Below are 5,874 nucleotides of genomic sequence, written 5' to 3'. Positions count from 1 at the left end.
TCAGTACAGGTGCATCAAAGCTGGGACCGAGACCCTGAAAAACAGCTTCTATCTCAAGGCCATCAGACTGTAAATAGTCATCACTAGCCGACTACCACCCGGTTACGCAAACCTGCACCAGAGCGGCTGCTGCCCTATATACACATAGACTTGGAATCACTGGCGACTGTCACGCCCTGACCTTAGTTATCTTTGTTTTCTTTATTATTTTGGTTAGGTCAGGGTGTGACGAGGGTGGCATGTGTGTTTTTCTTGTCTAGGGGTTTTATATATCTATGGGGTTTTGGTATTGTATAGGGTTTATGTATGTCTAGGTGTGTGTAGTTAGTCTAGGCATATGTAGGTCTATGGTGGCCTAGATTGGTTCCCAATCAGAGGCAGCTGTTGATCGTTGTCTCTGATTGGGGATCCTATTTAGGTTGCCATTTTCCAGTTTAGTTTGTGGGTTATTGTCTTTGTGAAGTTGCATGTATGCACTCTTTGTTTATAGCAGTCACGTTCGTTTTGTTAGTTTGTTTAGTGTTCTTCGTGTTTATTCGTCGTTCATTAAAAGTATGTATCCACATCACGCTGCGCTTTGGTCTCCTCACTACAACGATCGTGACAGCGACATTAATAATGGAACACTTGTCACTTTAATAATGTTTAAATAATTTTTACATACTGCTTTACTCATCTCATATGTATGTACTGTATTTTAGTCAATGCCATTCCGACATTTCTCTATCTAATATTTATATATTTCTTAATTCCATTCTTTTACTTTTAGATTTGTGTGTATTGTTGTGAATTGTTAGATACTACTGCACTGTTGGAGCTAGGAACACAAGTATTTCACTACTTCCGCAATAACATCTGCTAAAAATTTGATTCATTTCAAACAGTTTTTCTAGTGTCAAGATATACTACAAAGTGTAAATAGGATAATTTTGCTCATAAAATCAGTCTTTGGAACATCCGTGCGTCACAACGGGTAAATGGAGGTTGATTTGACAATGTACATTTGCCCACTAACATGGGATTGATTGCTCTCTATCCAATAGCAAGACAAAACTGCCCAACAGCCCGACTTTGTTTACATAAGACAGCACGTTCCATATTTTTTACTTGAGAAAAACTGCACCAAACAACTTAGTTATATGTAAAACTGTGCAACTTAAACATCCTCTACAAAAATTTCTAAATAAATCACAGATTTCTCGAGTACAGAGATTCTGGGGATTTTGTGGAAGTGAAATAAGCTTCCGTGTCTACAGTGTCTCATGGGGAACAAACATCATTCACCAAACGCAGAATCGATTAGGCAGCATATGTCCAAGACTGAAATCTTGTTTTTCTAATGAGCAGAATCGCCCAATCGGCATGTCCACTGGCTCTTTAAGTGAGACTGCTTATCACAGCGTCACCTATAGGTCAGTTGGTGCAATTCTTAGATAAAAAATAAATAATAATAATAATAAGTTTGACAGCTTCGATGTGAACCCCTAAATATGGGTGAAGTAGGCCAAAATGTCATTTTTCGGGACATCAGACCTGCTTAATTCTCACTTGAAACATAGTTTTTGTGTTTAATAGGCTAAATGACACATTCTGTTCACATCTGACTCCAGTGATCTGTTCTGCAATTTGGAGTTTATGACATTTCAGATTTAGATATCATTTTTCACTAAGTCGTTTTGAGGTAGTGAACAATTTTTTCTTAAGGGTGGCTTTAGTGTAGCTTAATTTATTGTGAGAAGTAATTGTGACGACGCTCCCACTCTGTCTGCCGTATTCTCTCTTTGCTCTTGTTTTCCTTATTAGGATGTCGGCGGGCGGAGCTGGTAGAGTCGTCAGCAACATACCTGGGCCCGGGTGTGTCCCGGGATAAATACACCTCTTCCCCATTCATTGAGGAGACTCTCTCCATGCAGACACACTGTTAGATTTTGGTTGTGGCATTTTTGTGGCCGTTTTGTTTGTTTGCTTTGGCACCTTTCAACACCCCTCATTATCACATTTATGCACGCGACCACTCACACTACTGATTACTGACTACACACACCATAGTTCATTGTATTTACGTTACTTCAGTTAATAAATCTATTTTTGTTATTCCTAATCTCCACGTTGTCTCCCTTGTTACGGACTTCGAGCCGGTCCGTGACATAATTGGTAGCTCAGAGTAGCTTCCCCAAAACTGACAAAGAGGAGTATGTGTATCATACAGGACACCATGTTTTTCTTAGGCCGGGGACACCTCCATTGCACTATACTGCAGAGGCAGAGAGTGAGACAGAAACAGGCTCCACTTCCCCGCAGCCGTTAGTTCATACAAACACAGAGCTGTTGGCAAACAAACCATTTTCTCCCCTTTTCATTAGAAAGAAATGCAGCAGCCTGGTACGGTACGAAGAAATACCACCTAAACTCACTCCAGTGTGTCATCCTTAGACATACATTCTCAGTTCACTGGTCACGATGGCTACACCCACCCGTAGCACGTGCTCCAGCAGGTGTATCTCACTGATCATCCCTAAAGCCAAAACCTCATTTGGACGCCTTTCCTTCCAGTTCTCTGCTGCCTGCGACTGGAACGAATTGCAAAAATCTCTGAAGTTGGAGACTTTTATCTCCCTCAACAACTTTAAAAATCTGCTATCCGAGCAGCTAACCGATCGCTGCAGCTGTACATAGTCCATCTGTAAACTACCCACCCAATTTACCTACCTCACCCCCATACTGCTTTTATTTATTTACTTTTCTGCTCTTTTGCACACCAGTATCTCTTCTTGCACATGATCATCTGATGATTTATCACTCCAGTGTTAATTTGCTAAATTGTAATTATTCGATTTATTGCCTACCTCATGCCTTTTGCACACATTGTATATAGATTTTCTTTTTTCTACCATGTTATTGACTTGTTTATTGTTTACTCCATGTGTAACTCTGTGTTGTTGTCTGTTCACACTGCTATGCTTTATCTTGGCCAGGTCGCAGTTGCAAATGAGAACTTGTTCTCAACTAGCCTACCTGGTTAAATAAAGGTGAAATAAAAATAAAATAAAAAATAAAATACACACGCACATATACACACACACGCCATAAACATACACAAGCTAATCTAATTCCTTCTCCCTCAGCCGCTTTACATGCTGATGTATGGTAATTAAGAAGGAAACGCCCTGCTTGCACATGCAGTCTGTGTGACAGACCTTCTATATGAAATCCGGCCCCTTTCACAACAGCTCCATCCATATGATGGAAGTGGAGGAGCCACTGGGAATATGTGCAGATGTCTGCTCAGTTGTGCAGCCTGAGATCCCAGGAGAGTTGCGATCTGGCTTTAGCTCGATTGCTGAACACTGCAGCTACATACGACACAAGCAGCCCAATTCTGATGTTTTTTCCACTAATTGGTCTTCTGATCTTCATCAGATCTTCTTACATTACATATTTTTCAGATCTGATCTGATTGGTCAAAAGACCAATTAGTGGAAAAAAGATCAGAATTGGGCTGCCTGCATCAACACAGCCTATAGCAATTCACACTTTGCTGGCAGACTGAGGCGGTATCCATATTAGTGGGTGTGAAGTGGACAGAGGGCATGATGGTCAGATGATGTAAGCTGCAGGGGTGTAGTGCTGCTGGAGCGCGGAGGAGCAACACTCCCTCAATTCTTTTCAATTTGAGAATACATGTATTCCATGAAAAACAATAGAATGAAAATCCAAATAAATATGTATAGCAGTCTAGAGGTAGTTAAATGGTGGTTTCTTCCCTGTCTATTCTCTGGCAGTGGCGAGAATGATGAAGAACTAATGGCTGTGTGTGTGCACTGTTGAAGCACGTCAAAGGCTTCATCACTATAGCCAATCAGAATGGTGAAAAAAAATCTAAATTCACTGTGTCTGCCTGGATGTTCATAAATCTTCATGGACCCCTTGGACCCCTTCATTGACCCCTTTTGCGCAGTGGAACCCAGAAGGATATGTGACCACTTGGTTACAGCGACACAGTTCTGCCGAGGAAACCCAAACCAGAGTGGCCACGCAAAACCCAAAAAGCCTGACCCTCTCTGGAAGTTGCTGAAGCCCTGCTTGGGATGTTTATCCTACATTGGCTATTGGTTGAGACACAGGGCCCTCTAGCTTGGTATTTCAGGGTGGGCAATTGAAAATGTGAATTGGGTCATGTTAAAGGTAATAATGCATTTAGGTTGTAGTTTATTGATATGTGTGAATACACCACATCAAAAGCTTGATTTTTATTGATTTTTACAAACACAATATTATCACCTCTCAGAATGTTGCTTGTTTAGTAAAGTTGGATCAAATCTGAATCAATGTTTCGCAAGATCACATCATGATTAATTTGCATTTTAAATAAAATAACTGTTTGTCACATGCGCCGAATACAACTGGAGTAGACTTTACCGTGAAATGCTTGCTTACAAGCCCTTCCCAACGATACAGAGTTTAAAAAGAATAATACAAATAAAATAGTAACACAAGAGCAATACAAAATAAAATACAAACGAACGGAGAACCTAATATAATATCATAGCATAGTAGGCTTATAATGTTACTTTTACACAAAAAAACACCTAATTTCTCATGAGATTTTAGGATGGTTAGCTGAAACTGAATAGTAAAAAAACACCTAATTTCTCATGAGATTTTAGGATGGTTAGCTGAAACTGAATAGTAAAAAAACAAAAGTGGCATGCACCAAAACTCAGAGCGTGCCAATGGTAGGATATGCTTTGATCGAAACAAAATACAAGGCTAATAGTTTGTTTACACCATCTGCTCTAGTACTACTTAACTCAGGAAACAGTAATTCAAGAAAATCTAAATTACCATGAAACTGATTGAGATCAATCAAATGATTGGCATGGAGATGCAGTTTGGACGTTTCACTGGTAAAACTTGAATAATTATCATTCACTATTGACAGTGATGGCCTATTTTGACATGAGGTAGCCTATGCCCAATATGGTGTTTGACGTTATTAAAAATATTACATTTGATTTAGACAATATGTGTGGGTATAGGCAGACGTTGCAATTGGAGTATGCATTTTATGCATATTATATAATGGTGGGCTGGCTATTCAATTGGCTACATCTGACAGTACAAACTTTGATTGATGACATAATTTGCATTTTTCTGCGTTCAGACACCTTAAAAAAATAGCACACCACTGACTGGTAAACTGGATTCTTTATGGCCTCCTACTGAGACCTGACAGAAATACAATTTTGCACAATCAAAAGCAATTCCTACTATAATTTAAATTGGCGTGATCCTGACTTCAGGACAGTAGCCTATGCAGTAGTCTATTCCCCTCTTTCTAGAACACTCTTGAAATGTTTGGGCGAAGAAAAATGATTTGGAGAATGCGGGCATCGATCCCGCTACCTCTCGCATGCTAAGCGAGCGCTCTACCATTTGAGCTAATTCCCCGGTTGGCAACATTGGCTCAGATTAGGATCATATACCACGCAGTTATATTGTCCCCACCAGTGCTTATTATTTCGTATCCTGCTAAATTATAGTCTATAATAACAGCATGCACACAAATCCACACTGGTTGAATTAGCTAATAACATTACATTAGCTACAATTACAATGTTTGCTTTTGGACAACATTGCTAGGCTAAGTTTAATGAGTTTTATGCTATTGAGTGGAACTATCACTGCATTTATGAAACATTGTGTACCTGCTGGCACAATTTAATATGCCAATGTGACAGCAAATGCAACATTGTAGCACTGTTGTTCCCTGACTGTACCCCGAATGACAGCCTACATTGTAGTAAAATAGGACAGTGAATTGCTCTGCAGCTCTCTGATAGTGATTATCATCATTATACTTAAAATGAGTGG

General features: G+C 39.7%; 1 non-coding gene across 1 annotated transcript; it reads right to left on the bottom strand.

Moving 5' to 3' along the window:
• Window positions 1-5,378: 5,378 nt before the first annotated feature.
• On the bottom strand, window positions 5,379-5,451 carry trnaa-agc (transfer RNA alanine (anticodon AGC)). The gene has a single exon. It is a non-coding gene; the product is annotated as a tRNA-Ala (tRNA).
• Window positions 5,452-5,874: the final 423 nt, after the last annotated feature.

The sequence above is a fragment of the Salvelinus fontinalis genome, chromosome 12 (assembly GCF_029448725.1).
Source record: "Salvelinus fontinalis isolate EN_2023a chromosome 12, ASM2944872v1, whole genome shotgun sequence".
Classification (NCBI taxonomy): Eukaryota; Metazoa; Chordata; class Actinopteri; order Salmoniformes; family Salmonidae; genus Salvelinus; species Salvelinus fontinalis.
Note: the sequence above shows the minus strand (reverse complement) of the source record. Positions and strands in the feature narration are given on the sequence as shown.